This window comes from Schistocerca cancellata, chromosome 9 (genome assembly GCF_023864275.1).
Source record: "Schistocerca cancellata isolate TAMUIC-IGC-003103 chromosome 9, iqSchCanc2.1, whole genome shotgun sequence".
Lineage (NCBI taxonomy): Eukaryota > Metazoa > Arthropoda > Insecta > Orthoptera > Acrididae > Schistocerca > Schistocerca cancellata.
This window is the reverse complement of record NC_064634.1, coordinates 310,710,178-310,722,479: the sequence shown is the minus strand read 5'-3', so window position 1 is coordinate 310,722,479 and position 12,302 is coordinate 310,710,178.

The following is a 12,302-nucleotide window of genomic DNA, read 5'->3' as shown; positions in this document are numbered from 1 at the left end:
AGAAACCCTTATAACTGATACAATGGAAGATATCCTCTGCCATACACCCAGGTTTGCAGAGTATGGATGTAAATATAGATGTAGATGAAGAGAGTACTTCCCAATTTATTAATTGCCAGCATTTCTTTTAATTGCAATTGAGTACGGTCCACGTGAAGCATTGTTGCCCAAATATCCATGTTCATGCTATAATCTTGTCTTTCTACTCCATGTGACAGTGATATGTAGGTGATTGTAGCACATTCCTAGATTCCTCAATTGAAGCTGGTTCTTTAAATGCTGTAAGCAGCCTTTTTCATGGTTCTTCACGTCCATCTTCAAGCACCTGTCACCAAATTTCTCATCATCTCTTTGACTGCTGTCTTGCAGGCCAAACCGTCCATGCTGCTGTTCTTTGTATATGTTGCATGTTCCCTCTAGTCCTAACTGGTATAGGTCTCAAGGACTTGACCAATATTGTAGGATGGGTTACACAAGTGTTTTGTACCCAACTTTTTTTTTTTTGGTATATTGACTGCATTTTTCCAATATGCTAGCAATCAACAATCCTCTGTCATCTGCTTTACCTTTGGCTGATGCAATGTTATAGTTCTATTTCATATCTACATCTACACTGTCTGACATACTGAAAGGGTCCTGTAGCCACCTTTCAATAGTCCAGTAGCCCATTTTCACTAGCATTTCTCTTTCTTTTCATTGTTTCTCTTCTCTCATAGTGGTGAATTTGAATGAATGTTTTTGTGTGTCACGTTGCTAGACGGTGGCGTAGTCTACTGCAGAAACTCTGCGATAGTCATACAGATTCAGCAGCAGTTGTACAGAATAGCCAACTCTGGTAGTGGTCAACTAGGCAAAGAGGTTTGCGCTACTTCTGAGAAATCCACCTGCGTTCGGTTGGTGGCGGAAATGGCATCTTTGGGTTTTCCGGGCCACACGGAGCGTGGAAGAGGCTGGAGATGAAAAAGGGAGGCAGTCTGCCGCCAGTACGGGAAGCGTCCACAGCTGTGCTCCAGTCGAAGAAGGGTGAGTTAGACTGACCGCGTGGCGCGTTGTTACTTGGCGAGGGGAGAGCTGTTAGCTTTTGGTCTCGCTTTTCAACTCTGAAAGATTGCTTTGCCTTGTCGCAGCAAGGAATGTAAAGCTTTGGCACATTAGTACATTTCTATAGCAGACTTGGATCCACCGGAAGAGCGCCACACAAAGGTATCGATAAGAAGTGAGCACTCGCTTCTGTATGAATGTCTGTTTGCCTTCAGCTGTGCCTGTATAAGCTTTCATTTTTCTAAATATTAATAGCTTTGCCCTCTCGTAAATTTTCCTTGCTTTATGTATCTTTCGTTCGTGGGGAGCCGACCACGTGGTTGAACATTAGAGTTTGTTGGGCTACCATCATCATTAACTGTCCGATCTCATGTTTGTTTTTAAAGAATGTTAACTGTTCATGATTGTGTGATGTGATATTGTTGTAACTTAGCCACGATACCTAGAAATTGCGTCTCCACAAACCACGTGGGCACGCATGTGCACTGCGAAACGTGTACCGTTTCACGAGTTACTGCGATCAGTTATCAGGCAACAGCAGTTGTTGAATGATTCACACCAATGATTTTAGGTGTAGATTATAACGTGAATGTATCGATGCGTTTCTTTAATGTTTTTGGAATTAATGTTATCAGGAATTGTGTACATGCCTCACATCCATATCTTAGAAATAAATGATTTTATCTACAACTTTCTCTTGTGTTTCGAGGTTACGTTTTTGCACCTAAGCCACTCACCTGGTAGCTTTCCTGTTAGCACATCCAACGTGTTTCCTTACGCACAGTTCCAGTGATTAGTTTCCCCTTTTATTTTAAAACAAATTCTTTAGATTAAGTCTTATTTTCAGGTGTGTTGCTGGGAGCTGATCTTATGCACGGTGTTCATGAATTTTCTATTTTATTTTAAATGTTTGATTCTCGTGAACAGTGCACGGGCAATACTATTAATTACATCGCATCCCCTGTGAGCGATATCACGACGTACGCATTTTTATAAGTTTTTGTTTTGTGACTAAATTAATTTATTTTCCGACTAGGCCAAACTTTGATTAGTTGTATGGTTAGAGTCAGTGGCGACCCTAATCTTAACATAATAACCCGTAGAAACAGGTTAGTTGCAATACAAAGTGAAGTACCCAGAAGACATGGATGGATGTCAGTGTAAGAAATGTATTCACAATTACAAATATGATCAGACTCCAGCTGCACAATGTATTGTTAACAATGAAAATTTGTGCCTAACCAAGACTTGAACCAGGATTACCTGCTTCATTCATGTTGTATGCCGTCATGGTCTCCTGACATTCATTGCTTGCGTATTCCGCCCTCCATATCATATTCCGCACATCAAGACGCTTCAGGCATTTCTCTTTAGAAGGTTAGGAGCGTCTGTCTGACTTCTGTAGTAGTGTGGGGTGGAAATTGCATCTTGCAGGAGCCACAGGGTTAAGGGTAAACCTCAGATTAATCCGCTGCGCAGAATAACAGAATAGCAGATCAACCCCACGACCACAGAATGTGATCATCTTAACCATTCGGTTATCCACCCACATCTCCAGGACCGACACAGACTTCCATATTTCCTAGTGTCTACGTCTTGTAAATGCACAAATTGCTGTGATTCCTGCACAAGCAAAGAGTTACGATTACTGTCGCGGCCTTGTTTTAGTATCAAACACTATATTTCAGTGCCTGTGTTTTTACAATGTACTCAAGGTCTCAAGGTATTTGCGGGGTACACAGTAAAAGCACCGGTACTGCAATATGGTATTTCGTAGCAAGACAAGGATGCACAATAATATAAAATCTCCACCTGTGCAAGAATCACAGCAATTTGTATATTTACAGGACGTAGGGACCGGTGAGATATGATAGTTAGGGTCATTCCTGGAGGGGCGCTCAGATGGTCGAGGCAGTTATGGTACTCACGTCATAATAGTGGAGTGTGGGTCAGCTTGTGTCATTTGCCTCAGGGTACTGAAAAGGAACTACTGGTGATGCCACCAGACTTGGACACATCGGTTATAAGTAGTGGGATAAAGTTCATTCTGCGCCACTTTTGACATCAAATTGATTAAATTATGACAGATGATTGATTTATAACCTTAACCTATTGTTCTTCTAATTGATTTACCATGTAACCCCTTCCTCTCCCATTCCCCTTAACCAATTGTTCTATTAATTGATTTAGGACTCTATGGAGACAATCCTTCTGAGAAATCCTACCCCAAACCTCATCTTTGGATGTGTAACAGCAGAAAAATGATGTATCAAACTGCTTGTGAAAGAACAACACAGGGATCCTGTCTTGCGATTGACAGTCTGTGAGTTATGGTCCTCTTAAAGTACAGGCCACTAAACTTTCTCCTGGTATGTCCAAGGGACTCTGATCGCTGACCACCTGCTCCAGTGGACCAATACCTGTGTATTTAATAGGATCGCCACATATTCTCATTGTCAGCAAGCATTCGGTATTTGTTATAGGTCACGGTAATATCTTATTGGGTTCTCATATTTTTTCTCTGTTGGATTGTACAAAATTACGATGACAGAGAGAATGTTTGGGTAACAGAGATGAATGCATACTGAGGGACACAGATCTCCTTTGGACTGCAGCACCTGTATGTAGTATGGAAATCCATCACAATGCAGTAGCAAAACCCTCATTCTTCTCCCAGTTCCTGATGATGTGGAGTGTTCCTAACTTTTCCAGTAAGAAACACTGCTGTAACGGCTCTTTGCTATTGCCTCGTATTGCAGGAGAAAGCTCGTTTGGCGCTGGCCTTGCATATTGTACACAGTTGGTGGAGCTACAACAAGATCCAATTTGCACTGAGCGGTCAAAACTCAATTCTGTCACATTAACTCAGCTCACGCTGTTTCTCCACAGGATGCAGAAGGTGACTTGCGCTCAGTTTCGACTTAAGCTGGAATGATCACATGGACAAAGCTGCAGAGAGGACGTGGCCGAGACTGAGGAACGGTTACAAGATGTAAGGAGACTATCTAAAACCACACTGGAGTTTTGCTGTATTGGGCCCTTGCATATACGTCCAAGAAAAGTTACTTGTTTCTAGATATGAGAGTGCCACGAATGTTTTCCGTCCGCAGCTCGTGGTCGTGCGGTAGCGTTCTCGCTTCCCACGCCCGGGTTCCCGGGTTCTATTCCCAGCGGGGTCAGGGATTTTCTCTGCCTCGTGATAACTGGGTGTTGTGTGATGTCCTTAGGTTAGTTAGGTTTAAGTAGTTCTAAGTTCTAGGGGACTGATGACCATAGATGTTAAGTCCCATAGTGCTCAGACCCATTTGAACCATTTGAATGTTTTCCACCAGTGCCTGTAATCATTAAAAGACATCTCCAAAGATCCAACGCAAGTGTGTGGTTGAACAAAGACACTTGATTCCAAATCGCAGACAGCAATCCTACCAGAAAGCATTAACGCTAAAGATCTGAAAAGCCAGTGTATTGGTCATAGGATTTTGTACATTTCTTACGACTTTAATGCAGCGTCGCATTTTTAAGTGATTCCTCACATACCATACCATCTACTCTATGTGATCATTCTCAGTAAACCATTTTCCTCTCTATCCTGTAGTCCCATGAATATAGTGAAGAACCTCTGGTACATGGTGTACATCCTGTCAAGATAGAACGTGTTACAAATACAATGTGTAGCAGCAGCGTGAGAGTTTGCAAATATCGGCTTAATGCCATGCTCCTCAGCCAGACCACTTTCTAAGGTCGGTGAATTTATTAGCAGCGATGTGCAACCACACTTTCGGTCTGTTAACACACATCCCATGAACGCCGTCTATATTCAGTGTTGCTGTATTAGTATGAAAGACGACTTTATTCGGGAGCAATGCCATACCTTTGTATGTAAAGCATGTATAGTTTTTAACATGAATATTATTAGCGATACTTGTTTATAAAGCATGTATAGTTTTTAATATGGATATCGTTAGCGGCATTCGTGCATGCATGTGACACCAAGACTGCTTTTTATACAGGGTGACAGTTACATGGTAACCTTGGTCACGTTCTTATTCAAAAATGGTTCAAATTGCTCTGAGCACTATGGGACTTAACATCTGAGGTCATCAGTCCCCTAGAACTTAGAACTACTTAAACCTAACTAACCTAAGGACATCACACACATCCATGCCCGAGGCAGGATTCGAACATGCGACCGTAGCGGTCGCGCGGTTTCCAGACTGTAGCGCCTAGAACCGTCCGGCCACCCCGGCAGGCCACGTTCATATTAGCTGCTCGCTTATAAGACGATTACGCATCTCTTCCTAACACACTGGTACCACCCGCAAGAAAAACAAATGGAGCATGTCCCGTCGGTCGCGGATTTGCGCTCACTGATTTTTGGTGTCACCAGCATTCAGTTATTGGTGAAGTATTATACTTGGTAGGGGATGTGTGACAGAATAGCTGTGAACAGCAGGCTTATAAAGTATGTGTTGGGACGTAAAGTTACTGTGCTCTGTGTTCTGACATGCACAAAGAAAACAACTTTGCCCAGTCCTAAGGGATGTATAGATTTGACTCGGAAAACTGCGATTTCAGTGCATTGACAGTCGTAAGAGCGATGAAATATTTTAAGTGGAAAATTATGCCCAGTCATAAGAATGATATAAATATACATATTTCCAGAACCACAGTAGTCAGGAGGAGGTATTTCCGGTACTTCACTCACTGTCAAATGTCACCAGATTAGCGCTACGATCGTAATATTTAATTGTAGCCACTCTGATAAATATGTGGCTGGTTTCCTAGGACAATTCTGTCTGGCGTGCAGGTGCATGGCAGAGGCAACCATGAACAAAATGAACTGACATTTCCGGCTAAAGGTGGGAGTCGCTGCCGAGCCTCCGAACTGGTCAGATGGAGAAAAATGATGCAGTTGACGTAGTTGTGTCGCCCTCTGGTCCGGTGAATAGCAAATAATTGCAAATACACAGAAAGAAGGATACTTTACTGTATGATTATATGACAGCGGAACAAACACTGGTAGTAGTTACTTGTGTAAAGTATCTGGGAGTATGCATACGGAACGATTTGAAGTGGAATGATCATATGAAATTAATTGTTTTACCGGGGGCCAGGTTGAGATTCATTGGAAGAGTCCTTAGAAAATGTAGTCCATCAACAAATGAGGTGGCTTACAAAACACTCGTTCGACCTATACTTGAGTATTGCTCATCATTGTGGTATCCGTACCAGGTCGGGTTGACAGAGGAGATAGAGAAGATCCAAAGAAGAGCGGCGCGTTTCATCACAGGGTTATTTGGTAAGCGTGACAGCGTTACGGAGATGTTTAGCAAACTCAAGTGGCAGACTGTGCAAGAGAGGCGCTCTGCATCGCGGTGTAGCTTGCTGTCCAGGTTTCGAGAGGGTGAGTTTCTGGATGAGGTATCGAATACATTGCTTCCCCCTACTTATACCTCCCAAGGAGATCACGAATGTAAAATTAGAGAGATTCGAGCGCGCGCGGAGGCTTTCCGGCAGTCGTTCTTCCCGCGAACCATACGCGACTGGAACCGGAAATGGAGGTGATGACAGTGGCACGTAAAGTGCCCTCCGCCACACTCCGTTGGGTGGCTTGCGGAGAATAAATGTAGATGTAGATGTAGATAATACTCAATTTGTGTTGGGCTCCCTTCGTGATTGCGTGTGTTAGGAGTATTGCCCGATTTTTAGATGGATATTTGAGAAGATTCAATATGGCGAGTGTTGGCCCTCGGCGTATTGATAGCATCCGAATTCCAACCACTCCTGTCATCCTGGACACCCTCCATGACTGGGCGGTTGTCTCCAGCGGGCCGAGTCCGGCTGCATACTGGGTGCGATTGCTGACAACGTGTGTCCCATGGCAGCAACTAGCGGCACAGGACACCAGGGCTGGGGTACTGCGTATAAATATTGATACAGAATCATCGTCTGACAATTTACACATACGTCGAATGTGAACATACATAGCTTTATTAATAAAGATATTGATAGATTGGATGATCCTAGTGGCAGCTCATCATCATTTTATCATGAAAGTGCAATAAACAATAACATCCCTTCTGCAAACTCACAGCCAGTGAACGTAGAGGTGAACCAGTTCTAACAATGGCGACAGTAAGCTGTGCTTGGCGAACGTCGACAGAAACATCAGTAAGTGCAAATCTACACGTCCGCCACGGAAAACAGCTGGTGCATGTAGAAAATCGATTGTTTTCGCAGGATCAACATTCGTTTCTAAGTCTAAAACTGTTTTGTAGATCGTAAGACGCCAGCAATACACACGATGCGTACAGCGACGAGGCAGGTTGCCGACCAACTGACGTCATACCAGGATCATGACGTAGACATAGGAACTCTCTGTGGCAAGTGGGCTCTCGCTGCCAAATTCTTTGTAAATTTAATTCGATTTTGTATTCACTAAAATAAGTTCCATCTCCTTCTCAACCCTTGAAGTTCATTTCCTTTCCTTCTCCTCTTTCGACTGCTTCATTTTTTTTGTCAGGTTATATATATAATTTAGCGCATACTGCAAGAAGTTTCATGAGAATATTTGTAGATGAAGCTGTTACATAATGAGTAGTCGAAATACCAGAAAACTGTGTGGAAATAATGGATTATCTTGAGGATAATGCAAGGAACGGCAATTGACCCTCGACATAAAAATGTAATGTAGGCGATATTGTGCATAAATACGAGGAAAGTTGCATTGCTGGATGACTGCAAGACAATCACCAAAGCAGTCGCACCCATTAAATATCTGGGAGTATGTGTACGGAGCGATTTACATTGTAGCGACCACATAACACGAATCGCAGGTCAGGCAGATGCCAGACTGAGACTGATCGGAAAGATCTTCGGGAGGTAGTCCACACAAAAGAGTAACAGCTTACAAAACCTGATTTGATCACTACTAGGATACTGCTCTTCAGAGTGAGGTCCGTAAAAGATAGCATTGATAGAAGAAACAGAGCAGTGCAGCCCTTTTCGTCACAAGCTCATTTAGTAACTGAGACACCTTGACAGAGATGCTAATCCAGCTCCAGTGGCAGACGCTGCAAGAGTGGCGGACTGCGTCACGGCGTGGTCCACCCTCAATATTCCGAAAGCGTGTGTTCCTAGAAGATTAAACTGATGTATTGGTTCCTCCTACGTACTGGGTGCCCCTGCAGAAATGTACAGTATTCAGAAATGTGACAGGAACAATCATTTGAATAGAAAAACTTTACATGTATACACCGGGTGATCAAAAAGTCAGTATAAATTTGAAAACTGAATAAATCACGGAATAATGTAGATAGAGAGGGACAAATTGACACACATGCTTGGAATGACATGGGGTTTTATTAGAACCAAAATAATAAAAAAGTTATCTGATCAGAATAACAATAATTAGCATAACAAAGTAAGACAAAGCAAAGATGTTGTTCTTTATAGGAAATGCTCAATATGTCCACCATCATTCCTCAACAATAGCTGTAGTCGAGGAATAATGTTGTGAACAGCACTGTAAAGCATGTCCGGAGTTATGGTGAGGCATTGGCGTCGGGTGTTGTCTTTCAGCATCCCTAGAGATGTCGGTCGATCACGATACACTTGCGACTTCAGTTAACCCCAAAGACAATAATCGCACGGACTGAGGTCTGGGGACCTTGGAGGCCAAGCATGACGAAAGTGGCGGCTGAGCACACGATCATCACCAAACGACGCGAGCAAGAGATCTTTCACGCGTCTAGCAATATGGGGTGGAGCGCCATCCTGCATAAACATCGTACGTTCCAGCAGGTGTTTATCAGCCAGGCTGGGGATGATGCGATTCCGTAACATATCGGCGTACCTCTCACCCGTCACGATAGCAGTTACTGACATTTTGCTGTCCAGCGCCATCTGTAAGACATTTTGTGAACTTTTTTTTTTGTTCTAATAAAACCTCATGTCATTCCAAGCATGTGTGTCAATTTTTACCTCTCTATCTACATTATTCCGTGATTTATTAAGTTTTCAAATTTATACTGACTTTTTGATCACCCGGTAAAACTTATTTCGAATTATTTTCTAAACGGAACAGATTTAATGCATATCGTCATTTATGTTCTGTATTATTCAGCACGCTGTCAGATTTTCTCCCATGGAGACGATCGTAGAGATGCTGGATGTAGTCCTGTGGAACGGCTTGCCAAGCCATTTCCACCTGGCGCCTCAGTTGGACCAGCGTTCGTGCTGGACGTGCAGACCGCGTGAGACGACGCTTCATCCAGTCCCAAACATGCTCAATGGGGGACAGATCCGGAGATCTTGCTGGCCAGGGTAGTTGACTTACACCTTCTAGAGCACGTTGGGTGGCACGGGATACATGCGGACGTGCATTGTCCTGTTGGAACAGCAAGTTCCCTTGCCGGTCTAGGAATGGTAGAACGATGGGTTCGATGACGGTTTGGATGTACCGTGCACTATTCAGTGTCCCCTCGACGATCACCAGTGGTGTACGGCCAGTGTAGGAGATCGCTCCCCACATGGTGTGGGGCATCAGCCGGGTGTTGGTCCTGTGTGCCTCGGTCGTATGCAGTCCTGATTGTGGCGCTCACCTGCACGGCGCCAAACACGCATACGACCATCATTGGCACCAAGGCAGAAGCGACTCTCATCGCTGAAGACGACACGTCTCCATTCGTCCCTCCATTCACGCCTGTCGCGACACCACTGCAGGCGGGCTGCACGATGTTGGGGCGTGAGCGGAAGACGGCCTAACGGTGTGCGGGACCGTAGCCCAGCTTCATGGAGACGGTTGCGAATGGTCCTCGCCGATACCCCAGGAGCAACAGTGTCCCTAATTTGCTGGGAAGTGGCGGTGCGGTCCCCTACGGCACTGCGTAGGATCCTACGGTCTTGGCGTGCATCCGTGCGTCGCTGCGGTCCGGTCCCAGGTCGACGGGCACGTGCACCTTCCGCCGACCACTGGCGACAACATCGATGTACTGTGGAGACCTCACGCCCCACGTGTTGAGCAATTCGGCGGTACGTCCACGCGGCCTCCCGCATGCCCACTATACGCCCTCGCTCAAAGTCCGTCAACTGCACATACGGTTCACGTCCACGCTGTCGCGGCATGCTACCAGTGTTAAAGACTGCGATGGAGCTCCGTATGCCACGGCAAACTGGCTGACACTGACGGCGGCGGTGCACAAATGCTGCGCAGCTAGCGCCATTCGACGGCCAACACCGCGGTTCCTGGTGTGTCCGCTGTGCCGTGCGTGTGATCATTGCTTGTACAGCCCTCTCGCAGTGTCCGGAGCAAGTATGGTGGGTCTGACACACCGGTGTCAATGTGTTCTTTTTTTCCATTTTCAGGACTGTAGATCTCTATGTACAGTTTTGTGGTGTTTGAGAAATGTGTTAATGGTTTGTTGTCTGCTGGCCATCGATAGTGAATGTAGAACCCGTAATTATCTTTGAGACAGCCCTCTGGCCACCTTTCTCAGAACCAAAGAAAGGAAGTATTCCAGAGCACTAGAGGGCCTGGAGTGCAGCTTACCAATACGGTAACAGGATCCTCCCCCCACTTCTCAGGAAGCGTGGGGTGGGTTGGTGGACGGCCATGTTCCGGCACACTGTCGCTGCTCCCTGAAGTTGAAACACCTATTTTCACAGTGATCTGTAAAACTAAAAGTATGGGAACGGTACGCATGTGGACCATTTAAGAGTGGCTAGAAATAATAATTTCCCTTTTCAGAAGATGGACGAGAACAAAACTTTCTGGTGGCAGATTCGTGTAAAGGTAGGCAGGTAAAAACTCATGTGGAAGTTAGGATTCTTTGGTAGTGACCAACGGTTACAGTGAAACCACGTGTGGTAAGTTTAAACTGAGATACTTGCGTGTGGTATTTTTAAGCTGAGAAACTTGGGTGTGTAAATTTAACCTGAGGATATTTAAGAATTGCGTATGTAGAATTTGAATTAGGAGCAAGCACTTTCACATGGTGAGTACTGAGTTCGTCTCAATCTGACCAAGAGACAATGGAAAACAGAAGTGCTTGTACAAACTTTCAGTTGAGGATCCGTGTGTGAGATAATTAAGTAATCATGATACCAAAATTGCCGTTATTAATTACATTCGTGTGAATCAAGTTAGAAATTTTGATATTCTGAGAGAGAAAAAGGTGAGTTACCCATCTACCCAGCAAAACAATGAAGTTACATTGCAGTGGGAGATGAGCATAAATCCTCCAGAGTATGTGGTTGGTCCGTAGGAAAGGTTACGTGCGAAATTTATTCTGAAGGTCTGTGACTTGTTACTCTGGGTTGAAATTTTGCTGTGGGGAATATTTGATACATACTGGCTAAAGTCGGTTCTTCTGTTTTATTTACATTTTTAAGCTGTGTAATTTGAATTTGGTGACTTAGTTACCAGTACTGTACCAAAAAGCAAGAATTTTCTTTGAATAGCCTGACCGTTAGTAAATTCTCTAGGTTATTAATGAATGAGCTTATGAGGACGAGAGAGAGAGAGAGAGAGAGAGACTAGTAGTGGATATCCGTACCAATCCAGGAAGTGCACTATAGTAATAAGGAGAAACATTTAGACCATAGGATATTGAAATGTGTATGTAATATCATGCCCACTGGGCAGAGAATTCCTTGTTTTCTCTTACGTTTAAATGTATTGAAGGAAATTCTGTATCATTGCGGTGGCAGAATCTCAGAAAATATAAGATGAGATATGAAACAAAATGGTGCTCGTAATTATTTAGTAGAGGGTAGCCACTTTGTTCAGACATTTTCTGCCATAAGCTCCTTATTACTAGGACACCAAAGCTCTGATTAAAATGAATGCTGCAGAATGGGAATGTGGTCTTGCCAAGGTGGCAAGTGAGTCCGTCGGAAATGTTTACAGACAGTGTCATATTTAAAATTTATTAGTCAGATGCGTTTAATTCCGTTGAGTTGAGATAGTTAAAGAGAAAAATTTATAGTAAAAGAGTTGGATGATAAGGCTTTGCTATCAATGTACAGTAGCAGTGGTTACGATAAGCCAAATCAACATTTCCGTTGCACTCGCTTGGCGGGCCACGCATCTAGTAGGCCTGACTGCATACATCTCTAAGGCTTATCGTTCACGTCACATTGCAGGTGTTGTACAGCTCAGAATAAATGTTCAATGTTCCACAGTCAAGCTGAGTGTATTTGTGCACTGTTGAGAGAACGTGTTGTGTTGCTTAGCCGAGTACCTCTGCACGTTCCTTGAT